General features: G+C 50.6%; 1 protein-coding gene, 3 non-coding genes and 1 pseudogene across 4 annotated transcripts in view; 4 read left to right on the forward strand and 1 right to left on the reverse strand.

Annotated features, from left to right (window-relative positions):
- The window catches only part of LOC144684270 (uncharacterized), a 54,366-nt gene that overhangs the window by 12,676 nt on the left and 17,436 nt on the right, over positions 1–24,254 (forward strand). The window lies entirely within an intron of this gene.
- Positions 4,223–4,439, forward strand: LOC144685144 (small nucleolar RNA U3). Its single transcript, XR_013577649.1, has one exon. It is a non-coding gene; the product is annotated as a small nucleolar RNA U3 (small nucleolar RNA).
- On the forward strand, positions 9,988–10,203 carry LOC144685151 (small nucleolar RNA U3). Its single transcript, XR_013577654.1, has one exon. It is a non-coding gene; the product is annotated as a small nucleolar RNA U3 (small nucleolar RNA).
- On the forward strand, positions 15,123–15,329 carry LOC144685153 (small nucleolar RNA U3). The gene has a single exon (XR_013577657.1). It is a non-coding gene; the product is annotated as a small nucleolar RNA U3 (small nucleolar RNA).
- On the reverse strand, positions 17,944–18,127 carry LOC144685159 (small nucleolar RNA U3; annotated as a pseudogene).

Below are 24,254 nucleotides of genomic sequence, written 5' to 3' on the forward strand. Positions count from 1 at the left end.
GCGGGAGCAGTTGGGAAGCTGACCACCGCCCGCGATCAGGGCCCCAACCGTGATTTCACGCTGGTAGGCCAATTAAGGCCTGCCCAGCGTGAAACGCGTGCTGCAGTGCTCAGTGCTGCCTGTGGGGGGTGTGGGGAGGAGAGCGAGTTTGGAATTTCGCGAATGCACGCAGGTGCGCACAGGAAAAGCTCCCTGAGGCACAGAGCTGCCTCAGGGAGGTGAAGATTTTTAAAATTAAAAATAAAGATCTTTAAAATGTTACAAAACATGTCACCCTGTCACATGAGCAGGGACATGTTATTAATGAAATGTTAACATTTTTATTTTATTTTTAATAGCTGTTGGAAATCTCATCCCACCCGTGGATGAGGTTTCCTAAAAAATCCAAAGGCCGCTTGGCCTTTTCGCCTGCCGGCCAACCATAAGGTTGGACAGGCAATGAAAAATTTAATGGCCTTAATAGGCCTTTTAATTGTCGGCGAGTGCACTGCTGACTCAGCACGTGCCCGCCAACCCAAATATCACACGAGTGCATAATGATGTCAGGACACTCGCCTAGCGTCACCACCTGTCATTTTATGCTCACTCAGGTCGGGCGTGCGCCCACCCGACAAGCTAAAAATTCTGGCCATAGACTTGTACACATTTTCAGCACAGAAGGAGGCCATTCGGCCCATCGTATCCGCGACGGTCAACAAAGATCTGATGACACTAATCACATTTGCCAGTGCTTGCCCATAGCCCTGGAGGCTATGGCAACGCAAGTGAATAGCTGAGTACTTCTTAAATGTTACGAAAGTTTCTGACTCAACCACCCTTTCAGGCAGTGCGTACCAGATTCCCATCACCCTCTGGGTGAAGAAATTTCTCCTCAGCTCCCCTCTTAGCCTTCTACCTCTTACCTTAAATCCATGCCCCCTGGTTATTGACCCCTCTACTAATGGAAAAAGGGCCTTCCTATCCACTGTATCTATGTCCCTCATAATCTTATACACATCTATCAGATCCCCTTTCAACCTTTGCTGCTCCAAGGAAAACAACCCCAGTCTATCCAATCTTCCCTCATAGCTCAGACCCTCCAGCCCAGACAGCATCCTAGTAAATCTCCTCTGCACTCTCTCCAGTGCAATTACATCCTTCCTATAATATGGTGACCAGAACTGCACGCAGTACTCCAGTTGTGGCCTAACTTACAGTTCCAGTGTTACCTCCCCGCTCTTGTATTCTATGACTCGGCCAATAAAGGCAAGTATCTCATTTGCCTTCTTAACCACCTTATCCACCTGCCCTGCTACCTTAGGGATCTGTGGATATGCACACCAAGGTCATTCTGATCTTCAGTACTTTCCAGGGTCCTACCATTCACAGCATAATCCTTTGCCTTGTTAGCCCCCCGCCAAGTGCATTATGTCACACTTTTCCGGGTTGAATTCCATTTGCCACTGCTCTGCCCACCTGACCAGTCCATTGATATCCTCCTGCAGTTTACGGCTATCCTCCTCACTATTTACCACCTTACCAATTTTTGTGTCATCCGCGAACTTCTTGACCATGTCCCATACGTTTAACAGCATGGGCCCCAGCACCGAGCCCTGCGCAACCTCACTGGAAGCAGACTTTCAGTCACAGAAACATCCCTCTACCATCACCCTCTACTCCCTGCCTCTCAGCCAATTTTGGATCCAACGTGCCACTTTGCCTTGGATCCCATGAGCTCATACTTTCGTGACCAGTCTGCCATGAGGGACCTTATCAAAAGCCTTGCTAAAGTCCATGTAGATCACAACAAATGCATTACCCTCACCAGCACTCCTGGCTACCTCCTCAAAAAATTCTATCAAATTTGTCAAACACAACCTTCCCTTGACAAATCCATGCTGACTATCCCTGATTAATCTGTGTCCCTCCAAGTGCAGATATATTCTGTCCCTCATAATTCTTTTTTGTAACTTCCCCACCACTGAGGTTAGACTGACTGGCATGTACTTTCCTGGTCTAGCCCTTCCTTCCTTTTTTAATGATGGGAAACATTAGCAGTCCTCCAGTCCTCTGGCACCTCACCTGTGGCCAAGGAGGATTTGAAAATTACTGCCAGGGCCCCTGATATCTCTTTCCTTGCTGCCCTCAACAGCCTGGGATACATCTCATCTGGGCCTGTGGATTTATCCACTTTTAAAGCCGCTAAACCCGCTAGTACCTCCTCTCTATGTTAATTTGCGAGAATATTTCACAATCCTCCTGATGTCTATACCTGTGCGTCCTTTTCCATTGTGAAGACCCACGCAAAGTATTCATTCAGGACTGTCTTCTGGGTCCACACACAGGTTATCTCTATGGTCCCTAATTGGCCCTACTCTTTCCCTAGTTATTCTCTTGCTCTTTATATATTTAAAAACCCCTTTGGGTTTTACTTTATTCTACCCACCAATGCTTTCTCATTCACTCTCTTAGCTTTTCTAATTTCCTTTTTAGGGTCCCCCTGCACTTTCTTTACTCCTCTAGGGACTCAGCCGTATTGAGCCCTCGGTATCTGCCATAAGCTTCTCTTTTTCTCTTAATCCTAACCTTTATGTTCCTTGACATCCTGGGTTCTCCAGACTTGGTTCCCCCCCTGCCACATGCCCAGTTTCCTTTTAACCATAGATACTCACTCCTTCCAGTTTCTAACACAAGCCCCGGTCCCTCCGAACCATATCCCCAGTACCTTCAGGCCATCAGCCCTGACGGTGAAGGGGACAAAGGATCGGTTAGCCCAGTTCCCAAAGAACATGACCTCGCTCTTCCCACGATTTACCTTGGCTCCCGAGGCCAGTTCGAACTGGTCGCAGATGTGGATCAGTCTGCGCACCGACAGCGGATCCGAGCAGAAGACGGCGACATCATCCATGTACAGGGAGGCTTTGACCTGAGCGCCTCCACTGCCTGGGATCTTCACTCCTCTTATGCCCGGATCCTTCCTGATGGACTCAGCAAAGGGCTCTATGCAACACACGAAAAGAACAGGGGAGAGAGGACAGCCCTGCTTGACTCCAGATTTAATAGGAAAGCTATCTGATTCCCACCCATTGATTGAGGCTGCGCTACTGATGTTAGTGTAGAGCAGTTGGATCTAATTGTGAATTCCCTCCCCAAACCCCATTTTGGAGAGCACATCCACCATGTAGGTGTGCGATATTCTGTCAAAGGCCTTCTCCTGGTCCAGGCTGATGAGGCAGGTGTCCATCCCCTGTCCTGCACATAGGCAATCGTATCCCTGAGCAGCGCTAGGCTGTCAGAGATCTTCCTGCCCGGCATCGTGCAGGTCTGGTCGGGGTGGATCACCAATTCCAGAGCGGATTTGACCCGATTGGCGATGACCTTGGACAGAATCTTATAGTCCACGTTCAACAGTGAAATGGGTCGTCAATTTCTAATTTCCTCCCTTCCCCCCTTGTGCTTGTAGATGAGGGTGATAATGCCTTTCCTCATGGATTCTGATCTTAGCTAAAAGGCTGAGAAGCAATTGTCTATGATACCTTTTGGCTATCTCTACCTATCACTGACCCTCTACCCAGCTCTACCTGTCCCACCCACCCCTTTTAAACCAGCTTATATTTAATCTCTTTTCTATTTTTCCTTAGTTCTGTTGAAGAGTCATATGGACTCGAAACGTTAAATGTGTTCCTCTCCGCAGATGCTGCCAGACCTGCTGAGTTTTTCCAGGTATTTTTATTTTTGTTTTGGATTTCCAGCATCCGCAGTTTTTTGCTTTTATCTTTCTATTTAGTTAAGATCTGAAACAAAAACAGAATTACCTGGAAAAACTCAGCAGGTCTGGCAGCATCGGCGGAGAAGAAAAGAGTCCTCATGACCCTTCAGCAGAACTGAGTAAAGATCTGTCTGGGGAGCTCAGTGCCGTGATTTGCACATGCTCACTATGTGGAAAATCCTAGACGCATCACAACCAATAGGAGTGGCAGAATGCACAAATGCAGCTCCGCCTCACTCATATCCTTAGTTCTGATTGGACTAACGGACGAAAATGTACTCATTAATTTGAATATTGTTAGATTGTTTCCCTATTGTGTTTCTTGCTTCAAAATGTTAATTCTTTGGTATATTCATTGTTACTGTAACTTTACCCATTGAAAACATTCTAGATAAAGTGTGGCCATGCTTGCCACACATGCACTGTGATGTGTATCTCTTGCATTGTGAACCCATATCGTGGAGTTTAGTAGTTAAGACTATACTCTTAGGGATCATTTCTATAGTTTTTTTCTTGAGAAATGTGTTTCTAAAGTGTTTGGTCTCACAAACCACGAGGAGGATTTATAGTGTTCTCTTCTGAGCAGGAAGCAGACATTGGGTGTTGCTTTTAGCAGCTGCTCTCTGTCATTGATGAGTGTTCCTTCTCTCTCTTGTAGAGAGCTGGAGGAAGAGAACACAGTCTGAGTGGTTTGTCTATCAGTTAATTAAAGAATAGTAAAACAGAATTACTTGGGAAAACTTAGCAGGTCTGGCAGCAACGGCGGATGGAAGAAGAAACCTTTTGGAAGAAGAAACGTGAGCACGTCTCATCCTGCTCCATGGAGCGGACTCTGGAACGGAAGATGATCTTGGAGGTCTCAGAGGCAAAGAATGAGGCTTGCTGGCTCTTCACCTCTTGGAGTTCCTCCTTGACATTGACCCCCATCGACTGCAGCCGCAGCAGGTTCTGCATGTTTTTCTGGAGTCGGGACATTTCCCTCTGTTCCTTTCTAGCTTTCTGGGTGCCTTTTCATCGCTTCTCGGCCTTTTGGCTAAGATCAAGTGTAGTGTTGCAGGGGCGACACCATGGTCCTGCCAAGGCAAGGTCGGGATGGAAGGGCGATAACCAATCGCAATCTGAATCCATACCGTGGGTTACCTATCACCGTCCGAGTCACGGTGAACCACAGCGACGAAGGAGGATCACCTATGGATCGGGGCTTCTTCACCAGGAGGATCCTGTTGAAGGCGTGCGGCTTCCAAGCTACGGAGATCTTCACCCTGCACGACTCCCGCAAAGGTGGTTATTTCGACGTGACGTTCAAGCAAGTGGCAGACTGCGTCCGGCTCCTGAGGGTGTTCGAGGAGAAGAGAGACCTGCCGGAGATGAAGATCCTGACGGCGGAGCCGCACTTTTCTCTGCCGTTGCAACGGGAACGTGAGGTGATGGTGCATGTGTACAACCCCTTCGTCCCTGTCGCCGACGTGGTCACCTTCCTCACCAGGTACTTCGATAAGGTGGGGAGCGGCACTGAGATTCGAGACGACTTGGGGATCTGGACAGGCAAACGCCTGTTTAAGGTCACGCTAAAGACCGATGGTAAGGGAGCCATTTTCCACCCTCCTTCCAGTTTCGCTATCGGGGGAAACCGTGGCTACCTGGTCTACGCTGGGCAACCCAAGCATTGTCGCTCATGCGGCAAGGCTGGTCATGTGGCGGCCAACTGCAGCGCCTCCCTCTGCAAGATCTGCAAACAGGAAGGGCACCAGACAAAAGACTGCAAACAGGCCAAGTGCTGCAACCTGTGTGGCGAGGCAAGTCACCTCTACAGGACCTGCCCCAAACGCTGCCGTACTTACGCACAGGCAGCCAAAGCCGACCACGGGGAAGCAGAAGAAATGTTCCGTGTCACTCCAACCACCAAGGCCCCCAGGGAGCTCAACGGGACAAAGGAGGACACAGAGAGAGACAAGGTGGAGAAAGAGATTGAGGCAACAGAGAGCCAATCAACAGCACTACCCCCTGAACCTTCCAGCCCTCAGGACAGCGAATCAATGGAGGAGGAGGCAGCAGTGGAAAAGCAGCAGGGGGAGTGGCGGACGGTGAAGAACAAGAAAAGTAAGAGGGAGCGAAGAAGAAGCAAAGGCGTTTCCCAGAGAAGCGGCAAGAGGCGTCTCCCATCCGACACGGATGACAAGGGCAGCAGCTCTTCGGATGATGAAGTGCCAGAGCGGCACCGACAGAAGAGGCGGCAAAGCTCCAGGGCGTTGGAGGACGAGACACCCGAGCTCCAGAAAATTGGAGACAACAAGGAGACCAGCGCACCCCAACTTAGCCTGCAACCTGAGGAGGCCAGTGCACCACAGCCCCTGGAATCTGGGAGCAGTGAGGCAATCATCGCACCCCAGCTCCAGGAAGCCGGGAACAGCAACCCCCCAGAGGGGGTGAGTTTTGGAGAAGCTTCTCCAGCAAAGGTCATCTCAAAACCCGCTCACTACGTGAACCTCCAGATGCCACTGGAGCAGAACACGGCCAAGGAGATCTACCTCAGCCCATCCAAAGTGAAGGAATTTGAGCTCACTACGGGTATGAAGGAGCAGACTAAAGGTCTGGGACTCTCAGAGACAGTGGGTTTGGTAGGAGAATAAATGCTTTAATATGGGTTTAAAGATTGTATCCATAAATGTGCGTAGCATTAAATCTACTACGCGATGTGTTGCGACCTTGGACTACCTAGCCAAGGTCAAAGCTGACCTGTTGTTTCTGCAGGAGTGTGCGATACCGCACCTCAGCTCCTACAGGCAATGGTCACGATGGTGGTCCCACGGGCCATCGATCTGGTCGGGCGGAAACGACTCTCGTTCTTCCGGCCTGGGTATTCTGCTGCGGGGAGGCAACTTCACCGTCTCCGAGGTCAAGGAGGTGGTGGGCGGGCGACTCCTGGTAGCAGACGTAATGTACAAGAACGCTCCACTCCGGTTAATTAACGTGTACGGCCCGGCACAAGGGGCTGAGCGGCTGGAGGTTTTTCAGCAGCTCCCACTGCTGCTGGCGACCTCCAGGCCGGTCATTCTGGGCGGGGACTTCAACTGCATCATCGATGCGGCTGGACGATCCAGCAGGGCCGGAAGCAGATTGGACGCTACGTCCAGATCCCTGATGGAAACAGTTAAGGATGCCAAGCTGCACGACGTCTTCAGCAACCCTGCAGACGGAGCGCAGCGTAGATACACCTGGTCGCGGCCAGACGGGTCCATTCGTTCCAGGATAGACTTCCTGTTTGTGTCCCGTGCATTCACAGTCAGATCCACCGACGTCAAGCCGGTGTTCTTCTCTGACCACTGCCTCCTACTGGCGGACTGCCACTTGGAGGAAGACCTGAGGGTGGGCAGGGGGGCATGGAAGCTAAATGTGCAACTGCTGACCCCAGAGAACATTGAGGAGCTCAAGAGGGATTACAAAGGTTGGAGAACCATGAAACCCCTCTTTGAGTCCCTGACACACTGGTGGGAAGTGATCAAGGGAAGCATCAAGAGGTTTTTCATCCGCAAAGGCACCCAGAAAGCTAGAAAAGAACAGAGGGAAATGTCCCGACTCCAGGAAAAGATGCAGAATCTGCTCCGGCTGCAGTCGATGGGGGTGGATGTCAAGGAGGAGCTCGAAGAGGTGAAGGGCCAGCAAGCCTCGCACTTTGCCTCGGAGGCCTCCAAGATCATCTTCCGTTCCAGAGTCCGCTCCGTGGAGCAGGATGAGACGTGCTCACGTTTCTTCTTCCAAAAGGTACACAGAGAGCGCTCTGTGATCAGCAGCCTGAAGGAAGAAGACGGCTCAGTAAAGTCATCACGGTCCGACATTCTGAGGATCAGCAAATCCTTTTATGCCGGTCTGTATGACGTGAAGCCCACGGACAGCACGGCCTCCCAGTCCTTCCTGTCCTCTATCACGGAGGTCTTAGACCACAGTACGCGGGAGAGCCTAGACAAACCGCTAACTCCTGACGAACTGACTAAGGCCCTCGAGTCCTTCGAGAAGAGTAAAACCCCCGGCAGCGACGGCCTGCCGGCGGAGTTGTATTCGGCTCTGTGGGACTTGATCGGCCCAGACCTGCTAGAAGTGTACGAGAGTATGCTCCTGGCCGGCAGCATGTCAGAATCCATGAGGAAAGGCATCATCACCCTCATCTACAAGCACAAGGGGGAAAGGGAGGAAATTAGAAATTGGCGACCCATTTCACTGTTGAATGTGGACTATAAGATTCTGTCCAAGGTCATCGCCAACCGGGTCAAATCCGCTCTGGAATTGGTGATTCACCCTGACCAGACCTGCTCTGTGCCAGGCAGGAAGATCTCTGACAGCCTGGCGCTGCTCAGGGATACGATTGCCTATGTACAGGACAGGGGTGTGGATACCTGCCTCATCAGCTTGGATCAGGAGAAGGCCTTTGACAGAATATCGCACACCTACATGGGGGATGTGCTCTCCAAAATGGGCTTTGGGGAGGGAATTCGAAATTGGATCCAACTGCTCTACACTAACATCAGTAGCGCAGTCTCAATCAATGGGTGGGAAACAGATAGCTTTCCGATTAAATCTGGAGTCAGGCAGGGCTGTCCTCTCTCGCCTGTCCTTTTCGTGTGCTGCATAGAACCCTTTGCCGAGTCCATCAGGAAGGATCCGGGCATAAGAGGAGTGACGATCCCAGGCAGTGGAGGCACTCAGGTAAAAGCCTCCCTGTACATGGACGACGTCGCCGTCTTCTGCTCGGATCCGCTGTCGGTGCGCAGACTGATGCACGTCTGCGACCAGTTCGAACTGGCCTCGGGAGCCAAGGTAAATCGTGGGAAGAGCGAGGCCATGTTCTTTGGGAAGTGGGCTGACCGATCCTTTGTCCCCTTCACTGTCAGGGCTGACGGCCTGAAGGTGCTGGGGATATGGTTCGGAGGGACCGGGGCATGCGTTAGAAACTGGAAGGAGCGAGTGGCTATGGTGAAAAGGAAACTGGGCATGTGGGAGCGACGCTCCCTCTCCATTGCGGGTAAGAACCTGGTCATCAGGTGTGAGGTACTCTCGCTGTTGCTGTACGTGGCGCAGGTCTGGCCCATTCCACACTCCTGCGCGATGGCGATCACTCGAGCCATCTTCCGCTTTATCTGGAGGTCGAAAATGGATCGTGTCTGCAGGGACGCGATGTACAAGCCTCTAGATAAAGGGGGAAAAAACGTGCCCAACATCGCCCTCATACTGATGGCCACCTTTGTGTGCGGCTGCATCAAGCGGTGCGTAGACCCTCAGTACGCAAACACCAAGTGTCACTACGTGCTGAGGTTCTACCTGTCCCCGGTGTTGCGAAGGATGGGTCTGGCCACGCTGCCGCGGAACGCTCCAAGTAGTTGGACCGTGCCGTACCACCTGTCCCTGGTGGAAAAATTTATGCAGAAAAACACCTTTGACCACAAGTCCATCAGGCAGTGGTCAGCACGTAACGTCCTAGAGGCCCTGAGGGAAAAGGAGAGGGTGGACCCTGTGGGATGGTTCCCCGAGCAGACTGTCAAAGTCATTTGGCAGAATGCCTCATCGCCAGAACTTTCCAACAAGCACCAAGACGTAGCTTGGCTGGTGGTGAGAAAGGCCCTCCCCGTCAGATCCTTCCTACACGCCAGGAGTCTCACCCCCTCTGCACGTTGCCCTCGAGGTGGCTGTGGTGGGGAAGAGACCGTTGTTCACCTCCTTGTGGATTGTGCCTTTGCAAAGAAAGTCTGGAGAGAGATGCAGTGGTTGCTGTCGAGGTTCATCCCGAGCAGTTCTGTGACACAGGACTCTGTGCTCTACGGGCTGTTCCCAGGGACACACACCGAGACAAACATCGACTGCAGCTGGAGGATCATCAACTCGGTGAAAGAGGCGCTTTGGTCTGCCCGAAACTTGTTGGTCTTCCAGCACAAAGAGTTGTCCCCGACCGATTGTTGCGGACTGGCACAATCCAAAGTCCAGGACTACGTGCTGAGGGACGCACTAAAGCTTGGGGCAGCTGCCGCAAAGGCGCAATGGGGAAGGGTCGCTGTCTAAGACCTTTCTACCACAGCGCACCGAGAGACTGGGAACTGTTTAGAGCCCCTCGGGCTGTACAGATCAAAATGAGAGGCTGTAAATGATTGTAATATTGTTTGTACTGATGCACCTGGTGATACATTTTGTAAAAGTTTAACCTGGATTGTACCCTTGTAATGTTGTTTTTGAAATGGTTTTGAATGTGATTGAAGATTTTTATGAATAAAGTATATTTTTACAAAAAAAAAAAAAAAATGTGTTTCTAAAGTGTTTGGTCTCACAAACCACGAGGAGGATTTATAGTGTTCTCTTCTGAGCAGGAAGCAGACATTGGGTGTTGCTTTTAGCAGCTGCTCTCTGTCATTGATGAGTGTTCCTTCTCTCTCTTGTAGAGAGCTGGAGGAAGAGAACACAGTCTGAGTGGTTTGTCTACCAGTTAATTAAAGAATAGTGGAACAGAATTACCTGGAAAAACTCAGCAGGTCTGGCAGCGTCAGCGGAGAAGAAAAGAGTAGACGTTTTCTGTGGGACTGGATCGGCCCAGACCTGCGAGAAGTGTACGAGAGTATGCTCCTGGCCGGCAGTATGTCAGAATCCGAGGAAAGGCATTATCACCCTCATCTACAAGCACAAGGGGGGAAGGGAGGAAATTAGAAATTGGCGACCCATTTCACTGTTGAATGTGGACTATAAGATTCTGTCCAAGGTCATCGCCAATTGGGTCAAATCCTGGTCTACGCTGGGCAACCCAAGCATTGTCGCTCATGCGGCAAGGCTGGTCATGTGGCGGCCAACTGCAGCGCCTCCCTCTGCAAGATCTGCAAACAGGAAGGGCACCAGACAAAAGACTGCAAACAGGCCAAGTGCTGCAACCTGTGTGGCGAGGCAGGTCACCTCTACAGGACCTGCCCCAAATGCTGCCGTACTTACGCACAGGCAGCCAAAGCCGACCAGGGGGAAGCAGAAGAAATGTTTCGTGTCACTCCAACCACCAAGGCCCCCAGGGAGCTCAACGGGACAAAGGAGGACACAGAGAGAGACAAGGGGGAGAAAGAGATCGAGGCAACAGAGAGCCAATCAGCAGCACTACCCCCTGTACCTCCCAGTCCTCAGGACAGCGAATCAATGGAGGAGGAGGCAGCAGTGGAAAAGCAGCAGGGGGAGTGGCGGACGGTGAAGAACAAGAAAAGTAAGAGGGAGCGAAGAAGAAGCAAAGGCGTTTCCCAGAGAAGCGGCAAGAGGCGTCTCCCATCCGACACGGATGACAAGGGCAGCAGCTCTTCGGATGATGAAGTGCCAGGGCGGCACCGACAGAAGAGGCGGCAAAGCTCCAGGGCGTTGGAGGACGAGACACCCGAGCTCCAGAACATTGGAGACAACAAGGAGACCAGCGCACCCCAACTTTGCCTGCAACCCGAGGAGGCCAGTGCACCACAGCCCCTGGAATCTGGGAGCAGTGAGGCAATCATCGCACCCCAGCTCCAGGAAGCCGGGAACAGCAACCCCCCAGAGGGGGTGAGTTTTGGAGAAGCTTCTCCAGCAAAGGTCATCTCAAAACCCGCTCTCTACGTGAACCTCCAGATGCCACCGGAGCAGAACACGGCCAAGGAGATCTACCTCAGCCCATCCAAAGTGAAAGAATTTGAGCTCACTACGGGTATGAAGGAGCAGACTAAAGGTCTGGGACTCTCAGAGACAGTGGGTTTGGTAGGAGAATAAATGCTTTAAAATGGGTTTAAAGATTGTATCCATAAATGTGCGTAGCATTAAATCTACTACGCGATGTGTTGCGACCTTGGACTATCTAGCCAAGGTCAAAGCTGACCTGTTGTTTCTGCAGGAGTGTGCGATACCGCACCTCAGCTCCTACAGGCAATGGTCACGATGGTGGTCCCACGGGCCATCGATCTGGTCGGGCGGAAACGACTCTCGTTCCTCCGGCCTGGGTATTCTGCTGCGGGGAGGCAACTTCACCGTCTCCGAGGTCAAGGAGGTGGTGGACGGGCGACTCCTCGTAGCAGACGTAATGTACAAGAACGCTCCACTCCGGTTAATTAACGTGTACGGCCCGGCACAAGGGGCTGAGCGGCTGGAGGTTTTTCAGCAGCTCCCACTGCTGCTGGCGACCTCCAGGCCGGTCATTCTGGGCGGTGACTTCAACTGCATCATCGATGCGGCTGGACGATCCGGCAGGGCCGGCAGCAGATTGGACGCTACGTCCAGATCCCTGATGGAAACAGTTAAGGATGCCAAGCTGCACGACGTCTTCAGCAACCCTGCAGACGGAGCGCAGCGTAGATACACCTGGTCGCGGCCAGACGGGTCCATTCGTTCCAGGATAGACTTCCTGTTTGTGTCCCGTGCATTCACAGTCAGATCCACCGAGGTCAAGCCGGTGTTCTTCTCTGACCACTGCCTCCTACTGGCGGACTGCCACTTGGAGAAGGACCTGAGGGTGGGCAGGGGGGCATGGAAGCTAAATGTGCAACTGCTGACCCCAGAGAACATTGAGGAGCTCAAGAGGGATTACAAAGGTTGGAGAGCCGTGAAACCCCTCTTTGAGTCCCTGACACACTGGTGGGAAGCGATCAAGGGAAGCATCAAGAGGTTTTTCATCCTCAAAGGCACCCAGAAAGCTAGAAAGGAACAGAGGGAAATGTCCCGACTCCAGAAAAAGATGCAGAATCTGCTGCGGCTGCAGTCGATGGGGGTGGATGTCAAGGAGGAGCTCCAAGAGGTGAAGGGCCAGCAAGCCTCGCACTTTGCCTCGGAGGCCTCCAAGATCATCTTCCGTTCCAGAGTCCGCTCCGTGGAGCAGGATGAGACGTGCTCACGTTTCTTCTTCCAAAAGGTACACAGAGAGCGCTCTGTGATCAGCAGCCTGAAGGAAGAAGACGGCTCAGTAAAGTCATCACGGTCCGACATTCTGAGGATCAGCAAATCCTTTTATGCCGGATTGTATGACGTGAAGCCCACGGACAGCACGGCCTCCCAGTCCTTCCTGTCCTCTATCACGGAGGTCTTAGACGACAGTACGCGGGAGAGCCTGGACAAACCGCTAACTCCTGATGAACTGACTAAGGCCCTCGAGTCCTTCGAGAAGAGTAAAACCCCCGGAAGCGACGGCTTGCCGGCGGAGTTGTATTCGGCTCTGTGGGACTTGATCGGCCCAGACCTGCTAGGAGTGTACGAGAGTATGCTCCTGGCCGGTAGTATGTCAGAATCCATGAGGAAAGGCATCATCACCCTCATCTACAAGCACAAGGGGGAAAGGGAGGAAATTAGAAATTGGCGACCCATTTCACTGTTGAATGTGGACTATAAGATTCTGTCCAAGGTCATCGCCAACCGGGTCAAATCCGCTCTGGAATTGGTGATTCACCCTGACCAGACCTGCTCTGTGCCAGGCAGGAAGATCTCTGACAGCCTGGCGCTGCTCAGGGATACGATTGCCTATGTACAGGACAGGGGTGTGGATACCTGCCTCATCAGCTTGGATCAGGAGAAGGCCTTTGACAGAATATCGCACACCTACATGGGGGATGTGCTCTCCAAAATGGGCTTTGGGGAGGGAATTCGAAATTGGATCCAACTGCTCTACACTAACATCAGTAGCGCAGTCTCAATCAATGGGTGGGAATCAGATAGCTTTCCGATTAAATCTGGAGTCAGGCAGGGCTCTCCTCTCTCGCCTGTTCTTTTCGTGTGTTGCATAGAGCCCTTTGCTGAGTCCATCAGGAAGGATCCGGGCATAAGAGGAGTGACGATCCCAGGCAATGGAGGCACTCAGGTCAAAGCCTCCCTGTACATGGACGATGTCGCCGTCTTCTGCTCGGATCCGCTGTCAGTGCGCAGACTGATCCACAACTGCGACCAGTTCGAACTGGCCTCGGGAGCCAAGGTAAATCGTGGGAAGAGCGAGGCCATGTTCTTTGGGAACTGGGCTGACCGATCCTTTGTCCACTTCACTGTCAGGGCTGACGGCCTGAAGGTGCTGGGGATATGGTTCGGAGGGACCAGGGCATGCGTTAGAAACTGGAAAGAGCGAGTGTCTATGGTGAAAAGGAAACTGGGCATGTGGGAGCGAATCTCCCTCTCCATTTCGGGTAAGAACCTGGTCATCAGGTGTGAGGCACTCTCGCTGTTGCTGTACGTGGCGCAGGTCTGGCCCATTCCACACTCCTGCGTGGTGGCGATCACTCGAGCCATCTTCCGCTTTATCTGGAGGTCAAAAATGGATCGTGTCCGCAGGGATGCAATGTACAAGCCTCTAGATAAAGGGGGGAAAAACGTGCCCAACATCGCCCTCATACTGATGGCCTCCTTTGTGTGTGGCTGCATCAAGCGGTGCGTAGACCCTCAGTACGCAAACACCAAGTGTCACTATGTGCTGAGGTTCTACCTGTCCCCGGTGTTGCGAAGGATGGGTCTGGCCACGCTGCCGCGTAACGCTCCAAGTAGTTGGACCGTGCCGTACCACCTGTCCCTGGTGGAAAAATTTATGCAGAGAAACACCTTTGACCACAAGTCCATCAGGCAGTGGTCAGCACGTAACGTCCTAGAGGCCCTGAGGGAAAAGGAGAGGGTGGACCCTGTGGGATGGTTCCCCAAGCAGACTGTCAAAGTCATTTGGCAGAATGCCTCATCGCCAGAACTTTCCAACAAGCACCAAGACGTAGCTTGGCTGGTGGTGAGAAAGGCCCTCCCCGTCAGATCCTTCCTACACGCCAGGAGGCTCACCCCCTCTGCACGTTGCCCTCGAGGTGGCTGTGGTGGGGAAGAGACCGTTGTTCACCTCCTTGTGGATTGTGCCTTTGCAAAGAAAGTCTGGAGAGAGATGCAGTGGTTGCTGTCGAGGTTCATCCCGAGCAGTTCTGTGACACAGGACTCTGTGCTCTACGGGCTGTTCCCAGGGACACACACCTAGACAAACATCAACTGCAGCTGGAGGATCATCAACTCGGTGAAAGAGGCGCTTTGGTCTGCCCGAAACTTGTTGGTCTTCCAGCACAAAGAGTTGTCCCCGACCGAGTGTTGCGCACTGGCACAATCGAAAGTCCAGGACTACGTGCTGAGGGACGCACTAAAGCTTGGGGCAGCTGCCGCAAAGGCGCAATGGGGAAGGGTTGCTGTCTAAGACCTTTCTGCCACAGCGCACCGAGGGGCTGGGAACTGTTTAAACCCCCTCGGGCTGTACAGCTCAAAATGAAAGGCTGTAAATGATTGTAATATTGTTTGTACTGATGCACCTGGTGATACATTTTGTAAAAGTTGAACCGGATTGTACCCTTGTAATGGTGTTTTTGAAATTGTTTGGAATGTGGTTGAAGATATTTTATGAATAAAGTATATTTTTCCAAAAAAAAAAAATTCTTAAGAAATGTGTTTCTAAAGTGTTTGGTCTCACAAACCATGAGGAGGATTTATAGTGTTCTCTTCTGAGCAGGAAGCAGACATTGGGTGTTGCTTTTAGCAGCTGCTCTCTGTCATTGATGAGTGTTCCTTCTCTCTCTTGTAGAGAGCTGGAGGAAGAGAACACAGTCTGAGTAGTTTGTCTATTAGTTAATTAAAGAATAGAAACAAAAAACTACTGCAGATGCTGGAAATCAAAAACAGAATTACCTGGAAAAACTCAGCAGGTCTGGCAGCATCGCCGGAGAAGAAAAGAGTTGACGTTTCGAGTCCTCATGACCCTTCAGCAGAACTGAGTATAGTTAGGAGAGGGGTGAAATATAAGCTGGTTTAAGGTGGGGGGGGGGAGAGAAGTTGAGGGGGGCGGGGGGGGAGAGAAGTTGAGGGGGGGTGGTTGTAGGGAGAAGCAAGCAGTGATAGGAGCAGATAATCAAAAGATGTCACAGACAAAAGGATCAAAGAGGTGTTGAAGGTGGTGATATTATCTAAGAAAATGTGCTAATTAAGAATGGATGGCAGGACACTCAAGGTACAGCTCTAGTGGGGGTGGGGTGGAAAGACTGACAAGGTATTAGTTGTAGATTTAAAAATAATGGAAATAGGTGGGAAAAGAAAAATCTATATAAATTATTGAAAAAAACAACAGGGAGGGGCAAGAAACGGGGTGGGGCTGGGGTGAGGGAGTTTAAGATCTAAAGTTGTTGAATTCAATATTCAGCCCGGAAGGCTGTAAAGTGCCTAGTCAGAAGATGAGGTGCTGTTCCTCCAGTTTGCACTGGACTTCACTGGAACAATGCAGCAAGCCAAGGACAGATATGTGGGCAAGAGAGCAGGGTGGAGTGTTAAAATGGCAAGCGACAGGGAGGTTTGGGTCTTTCTTGCGGACAGACCGCAGGTGTTCTGCAAAGCGGTCGCCCAGTTTGCGTTTGGTCTCTCCAATGTAGAGGAGACCGCATTGGGAGCAACGAATGCAGTAGACTAAGTTAGGGGAAATGCAAGTGAAATGCTGCTTCACTTGAAAGGAGTGTTTGGGCCCTTGGACGGTGAGGAGAGAGGAAGTGAAGGGGCAGGTGTTGCATCTTCTGCGTGGGCATGGGGAGGTGCCATAGATGGGGGTTGAGGAGTAGGGGGTGATGGAGGAGTGGACCAGGGTGTCCCGGAGAGAACGATCCCTACGGAATACCGCCAGGGGGGGTGAAGGGAAGATGTGTTTGTTGGTGGCATCATGCTGGAGTTGGCGGAAATGGCGGAGGATGATCCTTTGAATGCGGAGGCTGGTGGGGTGATAAGTGAGGACAAAGGGGACCCTATCATGTTTCTGGGAGGGAGGAGAAGGCATGAGGGCAGATGCGCAGGAGATGGGCTGGACTCGCTCTTTGCCTCGGAGGCCTCCACGATCATCTTCCGTTCCAGAGTCCGCTCCGTGGAGCAGGATGAGACGTGCTCACGTTTCTTCTTCCAAAAGGTACACAGAGAGAGCTCTGTGATCAGCAGCCTGAAGGAAGAAGACGGCTCAGTAAAGTCATCACGGTCCGGCATTTTGAGGATCAGCAAATCCTTTTATGCCGGATTGTATGATGTGAAGCCCACAGACAGCACGGCCTCCCAGTCCTTCCTGCCCTCTATCACGGAGGTCTTAGACGACAGTACGCGGGAGAGCCTGGACAAACCGCTAACTGACGAACTGACTAAGGCCCTTGAGTCCTTCGAGAAGAGTAAAACTCCCGGAAGCGACAGCTTGCCGGCGGAGTTGTATTTGGCTCTGTGGGACTAGATCGGCCCAGACCTGCTAGAAGAGTACGAGAGTATGCTTCTGGCCGGGAGTATGTCAGAATCCATGAGGAAACGCATTATCACCCTCATCTACAAGCACAAGGGAGAAAGGGAGGAAATTAGAAATTGGCGACCCATTTCACTGTTGAATGTGGACTATAAGATTCTGTCCAAAGTCATCGCCAATCGGGTCAAATCCACTCTGGAATTGGTGATCCACCCCGACCAGACCTGCACTATGCCGGGCAGGAAGATCTCTGACAGCCTCGCGCTGCTCAGGGATACGATTGCCTATGTACAGGACAGGGGTGTGGATACCTGCCTCATCAGCCTGGATCAGGAGAAGGCCTTTGACAGAATATCGCACACCTACATGGTGGATGTGCTCTCCAAAATGGGATTTGGGGAGGGAATTCACAATTAGATCCAACTGCTCTACATTAACATCAGTAGCGCAGTCTCAATCAATGGGTGGGAATCAGATAGCTTTCCGATTAAATCTGGAGTCAGGCAGGGCTCTCCTCTCTCGCCTGTTCTTTTCGTGTGTTGCATAGAGCCCTTTGCTGAGTCCATCAGGAAGGATCCGGGCATAAGAGGAGTGACGATCCCAGGCAATGGAGGCACTCAGGTCAAAGCCTCCCTGTACATGGACGATGTCGCCGTCTTCTGCTCGGATCCGCTATCAGTGCGCAGACTGATCCACAACTGCGACCAGTTCGAACTGGCCTCGGGAGCCAAGGTAAATCGTGGGAAGAGCGAGGCCATGTTCTTTGGGAACTAGGCTGACCGATCCTTTGTCCCCTTCACTGTCAGGGCTGACGGCCTGAAGGTGCTGGGGATATGGTTCGGAGGGACCAGGTCATGCGTTAGAAACTGGAAGGAGCGAGTGTCTATGGTGAAAAGGAAACTGGGCATGTACAGCTGCATCAAGCTCTGCGTAGACCCTTGGTACACAAACGCCAAGTGTCACTACATGCTGAACTCAGACTGCATTCTCTTCCCCCAGCTCTCTATAAGAGAGAGAGCAGGAACTTTCATCAATGACAGAGCAGCTGCTAAATGTCCACTTTCTGCTCAGAAGAGAACACTATAAATCCTCCTCATGGTTTATGAGGCCAAACACGCTAGAAACACATTTTTTTTGAAAAACTATACTTTATTCATAAAATACCTGAAAGAACATTACAAAACAATTCTAAATTGCCATCACAAAAAGTGCAATCAGATTCAACTTTTACAAATGGTTCACGAGGTGCTTCGTACAATCAATGAATATTACAGTCATTTCAATATGGTCATTACAGACAGTCAGTGCAATGGGATTGGAGTTATCGACATACATCATGTTGCACTCTGAGGTGCTTCAATACAATTTAATATATTTAGTATTCACTACATACATTTATTGTGAGTCATACACATTCTTGTAAGTGACAATCGGCCAGAAGGAGGCAGTGGTCAGAGAAGAACACCCAATCAATGGGTGGGAATCAGAAAGCCTTCCAATTAAATCTGGAGTTAGGCAGGGCTGCCCTCACTCCCTGTCCTGTTTGTGCATTGCATAGAACCCTTTGCTTAGTCCATCAAGATGGATTAAAGAGGTGATGGCTGCAACCAGTCGAGCCCCAAACCAGCAGGTGCTTAACACCGTTAGGGTGGCAGTAAAAGACAGCAAAGGAGGTACACCCATTGACCGTGCCTTCTTCATTAAGAGAATCCTTTTGGAGCCCTGTGGATTTGAAGCAGCAGAGATTTACTGCCTGCAAGACTTCCCCAGTGCTGGATACTTTGATGTGACTTTCAAAAAGGTTGCTGCCTGCGTCAAGTTCCTGAAGGTGTTCAAGGGGAAGTTAGACCAGCCACAGATGACAATCCTCACGGTGGAGCCACTCTTTCCTCTGCCGTCGCAACAAGATTGTGTGGTGACTGTGCAACTCTACAACCCCCACGTCCCTGTCGCCGATGTGCTCACCTTCCTCGCCAGGTACGTTTACCAGGTTGGGAACTGCACCGAGGTCAAAGATGTCTTCAGGATTTGGACTAGGAAATGCCAGGTCAAGGCCACACTCAACATGGATGGTAAGGGAGCAAACCTCCACCCGCCTTCCAGCTTTGCTATCGGGGGAAGCTGTGGCTACCTTATCTACACTGGACAGCCTAAAGTTTGTCGATCATGTGGCAAATCTGGTCATGTGGCGGCCAACAGCAGCGCCGTCCTCTGCAATAATTGCAAGCAGGAAGGGCACCGGACAAAGGACTGCAGACAGACTAAGTGCTGCAAACTGTGTGGCGAGGCAGGCCACCTCTACAAGACCTACCTGAAACGCTGCCGCACTTATGCAAAGGCGGCCAGAACCAGCGGGAGGCAAGCTGATGAAATGGTAAGTGTCTCTACCACCAAGGACTCTTGCAAACCTCCACCTACGAAGGCTTCCAGTGAGCACAATGGGACAAAGGAGGAGGCAGAGAGAGACAAGACAAAGGGAAATATTGAGGCAGCAGACAGCCAAACAACTGCACTGCCCCCTGAGCCTCCCACTCTTCAGCAGAGTGAATCAATGGAGGAGGAACCAGCAGAGAACTGTGAAACCTCTCTTTGAGTCCCTGACACACTGGTGGGAAGCGAACAAGTAAAACGTCAAGAAGTTCTCTATCCTCAAAGACGTCCAGAAAGCTAGAAAGGAACAGAGGGAAATGTCCCGATTCCAGAAAAATGGCTCAGAAAAGTCATTGCAGTCCGACATTTTGAGGATCAGCAAACCCTTTCATGCCGGATTGTATGACGTAAAGCCCACAGACGGCACAGCCCCCAGTCCTTCCTGTCTCCTATTGTGGAGGTCTTAGACGACTGTACTCGGGAGAGCCTAGACAAACCGCTAACTCCTGATGAACTGACTAAGGCCCTTGAGTCCTTCAAGAAGAGTAAAACTCCCGAAAACGACAGCTTACCAGATGAGTTGTATTTGGCTCCGTGGGACTGGATCGGCCCAGACCTGCTAGAAGTGTACGAGAGTATGCTCCTGGTTGGCAGCATGTCAGAATCCATGAGGAAAGGCATCATCACCCTCATCTACAAGCAGAAGGGGGAAAGGGAGGAAATTAGAAATTGGAGACCCATCTAACTATTGAATGTGAACTATAAGATTCTGTCCAAGGTCATTACCAATCAGGTCAAGTCTGCCCTGGAGTTGGTGATCCACCCTGACCAGACCTGCGCTGTAGCCGGCAGGAAGATCTTTGACGGACTCACGCTACTCAGGGAACGATTGCCAATGTACAGGACAGGGGTGTGGACACCTGCCTCATCAGCCTGGACCAGGAGAAGGCCTTTTACAGAGTATCGCACACCTACATGGTGGATATGCTCTCCAAAATGGGGTTTGGGGAGGGATTCCGCAACTGGATGCAACTGCTCTACACTAACATCAGTATTGCAGTTTCAATTGATGGGTGGGAATCAGAAAGTTTTCCAATTAAATCTGGAGTCAGGCAGGGCTGCCCTCTCTCCTCTGTCCTGTTTGTGTGTTGCATAGAACCCTTTGCTGAGTGCATCAGGAAGGATCCGGGCATAAGAGGAGTGGTGATCCCAGGCAGTGGAGGCACTCAGGTCAATGCCTCCCTGTACATGGACATTGTCGCCGTCTTCTGCTCAGATCCGCTGTCGGTGCGCAGACTGATCCACATCTGCGACCAGTTCAAACTGGCCTCGGGAGCCAAGGTAAATCGTGGGAAGAGCGAGGCCATGTTCTTTGGGAACTGGGCTGACCGATCCTTTGTCCCCTTCACCGTCAGGTCAGACAGCCTGAAAGTACTGGGGCTATGGTTCAGAGGGACCGGGGCATGCGTTAGAAACTGGAAGGAGCGATTGGCTATGTTGGAAAGAAAACTGGACATGTGGGAGCGACGCTCCCTCTCCATTGCGGTTGAGAACCTGGTCATCAGGTGTGAGGCACTCTTGGTGTTGTTGTACATGGCTCAGGTCCGGCCCATTCCTCACCCCTGAGCAGTGGCAATCCGCCATCTTTCTTTTTATCTGGAGGTCAAAAATGGATCGTGCTCGCAGGGACGCAATGTACAAGTCTCTAGATAAAGGGGGGAAAAACATGCCCAACATCGCCCTAATCCCAATGGCCACCTTTGTGTGTGGCTGCACCAAGCTGTGCGTAGACCCTCAGTATGCAAACACCAAGTGTTGCTACGTGCTGAGGTTCTACCTGTCCCCTGTGTTGTGAATGATGGGTCTGGCCACTCTGCCGTGGAATGCTTCAAGTAGTTGGACCGTGCCGTACCACCTGACCCTCATGGAAAAAGTTATGCAGAAAAACACCTTTGACCACAAGTCCATCAGGCAGTGGTCTGCACGTTAAACCCTAGAGGCCCTGAGGGAAAAGGAGATGATGAATCCTGTCGGATGCTTCCCCAAGCAGACTGTCAAAGCCAGAACTTTCCAACAAATACCAAGATGTAGCTTGGCTGGTGGTAAGAAAGGACCTCCCCCTCAGATCCTCCCTACATGCCAGGAGTCTCACCCCCTCTGCATGTTGCCCTCAAGGTGGCTGTGGTGGGGATGAGGCCATTGTTCACCTCCTTGTGGAAAGTGCCTTTGCAAAGAAGGTCTGGAGAGAGATGCAGTGGGTTTTGTCGAGGTTCATCCCTAGCAGTTCTGCGACGCAGGACTCTGTGCTCTACGGGCTGTTCCCAGGGACACACAGCGAGACAAACATCAACTGCAGCTGGAGGATCATCAACTCGGTGAAAGACACTCTTTGGTCTGCCTGAAACTTGTTGGTATTCCAGCGCAAAGAGTTGTCCCTGACTGAGTGTTGCAGACTGGCACAATCCAAGGTCAAGGACTACATGTTGAGGGACGCACTAAAGCTTGGGGCAGCTGTCGCAAAGGCACATTGGGGAAAGGTTGCTGTCTACGACCTTTCTGCCATAGTGCACTGAAGGGCTGGGAATTGTATAGACCCCTCGACCGTACAACTCGCAATGAATGTATGTAGTGAGTACTAAATGTATTATAATTGTATTGAAGCACCTCAGAGTGCAACATGATGTATGTCAATAACTCCAATACCATTGCACTGTCTGACTGTAATGACCATATTGAAATGACTGTAATATTAATTGTATTGAAACACCTCATGATCCATGTGTTAAAGTTGAATATGATTGCACTTTTTGTGATGGCCATTTAGAAATGTTTTTCAAATATTTTATGAATAAAGTACATTTTTCAAAAAAAAAGAGTAGGACCAATTAGGGACCATAGAGAAAACCTGTATGTGGACCGGGAAGACATGGGTACAGTCCTCAATGAATACTTTGCATTGGTCCTCACAATGCACAAGGACGCGCAGGTATAGTCATCAAGGTGGAGGACTGTGAAATATTCGAGCAAACATAGAGAGAGAGGAGGTACTAGCGGGTTTAGCGGCCTTAAAAGTGGATAAATCCACAGGCCCGGGTGAGACGTATCCCAGGCTGTTGAGGAAGGCAAGGGAAGAGATATCAGGGGCCCTGTCAGTAATGTTCAATTCCTCTCTGGCCACAGGTGAGGCACCAGAGGACTGGAGGACTGCTAACGTTGTCCAATTATTAAAAAAGTGAGGAAGGGATAGACCAGGAAATTACAGGCCAGTCAGTCTAAACTCGATGGTAGGGAAGTGACTAGAAAGAATTCTGAGGGACAGAATATATCTGCACTTGGAGAGACATGGATTAATCAGGGATAGTCCGCATGGATTTAAGGGAATGTCCTGTTTGACAAATTTGATCGAATTTTCTGAGGAGGTAGGAGTGTTGTTGAGGGTAATGCATTTGATGTGGTCTACATGGACTTTAGCAAGGCTTTTGACAAGGTCCCTCATGGCAGACTGGTCAAGAAAGTAAGAGCCGATAGGATCCAAGGCAAAGTGGCATGTTGGATCCAAAATTGGCTGAGAGGCTGGAAGCAGAGGGTGATGGTAGAGGGATGTTTCTGTGACTGGAAGTCTGTTTCCAGTGGGGTTCCACAGGGCTCGCTGCTGGGGCCCTTGCTGTTTGTGGTGTACATAAATGATTTGGACTTAAATGTATGGGGTATGATCAAGAAGTTCGTGGATGACACAAAAATTGGTAGGATGGTAAATAGTGAGGAGGATAGCCGTAAACTGCAGGAAGACACCAATGAACTTGTCAGGTGGGAAGAGCAATGGCAATTGGAATTCAACCCGGAAAAGTGTGAGATAATGCACTTTGGGAGGGCTAACAAGGCAAGGGATTACACTATGAATGGTAGGACCCTGGAAAGTAATGAGGATCAGAGGGACCTGAGTGTGCATTTCCACAGATTCCTGATTGTAGCAGGGCAGCTAGATAAGGTGGTTTAGAAGGCATATGGAATACTTGCCTTTATTAGCCAAGGCATAGAATACAAGAGCAGGGAGGTTATGCTGGAACTGTAGGTTAGGGCACAACTGGAGTACTGTGTGCAGTTCTGGTCACCACACTGTTGGAAGGATGTTATTGCACTGGAGAGGATACAGAAGAGATTTACGAAGATGCTGCCTGGGCTGGAGGATCTGAGCTATGAGGAAAGATTGGATAGGCAGGGGTTGTTTTCCTTGGAGCAGTGAAGGTTGAGAGGGGGCCTGATAGAGGTGTATAAGATTATGAGGGGCATTGATAGGGTGGAAAGAAGGGCACTTTTTCCATTAGAAGATGGGTCAATAACCAGGGGTAATAGATTTAAGGTAAGAGGTAGAAGGATAAGAGGGGAGTTGAGGAGAAATTTCTTCACCCAGAGGGTGGTGGAAGTCTGGAACTCACTGTCTGAAAGGGTGGTTGAGTCAGAAACTCTCTTAACATTTAAGAAGTATTCAGATATTCACTTGCGTTGCCATGGCCTCCAGTGCAAGCACTGGAAAATGTGATTCGTGTAGTCAGGTCTTTGTTGACCAGTGCGGACACAATGGGCTGAATGGTCTCCTTCTGTGCTATAAACGTCAATAAGTCTATGAGTTTATTTTTAAAATATATACTTTATTCATAAAATTTGTAAAATGCACGTTAAATAGTAGTTCAACTTTGACATTACGTAAAGTGCAATAGAGTTCAATTTCTTTCAACACACTATATGGCACTCTGAGGTGCTTCACTGTATTTACAATTAAATGTTATATTTACAATATATATTTACGTTTCATGTCAAACATTTTCTGCTGCATATGAGCAGTTTTACATGAGTTCCAGTCTCTCGCTGTTCTATGGCTGGAGGGTCTTAGACAGTTGCCTTTCCCCATTGATC

The sequence above is a fragment of the Cetorhinus maximus genome, chromosome 9 (genome assembly GCF_964194155.1).
Source record: "Cetorhinus maximus chromosome 9, sCetMax3.hap1.1, whole genome shotgun sequence".
NCBI lineage: Eukaryota > Metazoa > Chordata > Chondrichthyes > Lamniformes > Cetorhinidae > Cetorhinus > Cetorhinus maximus.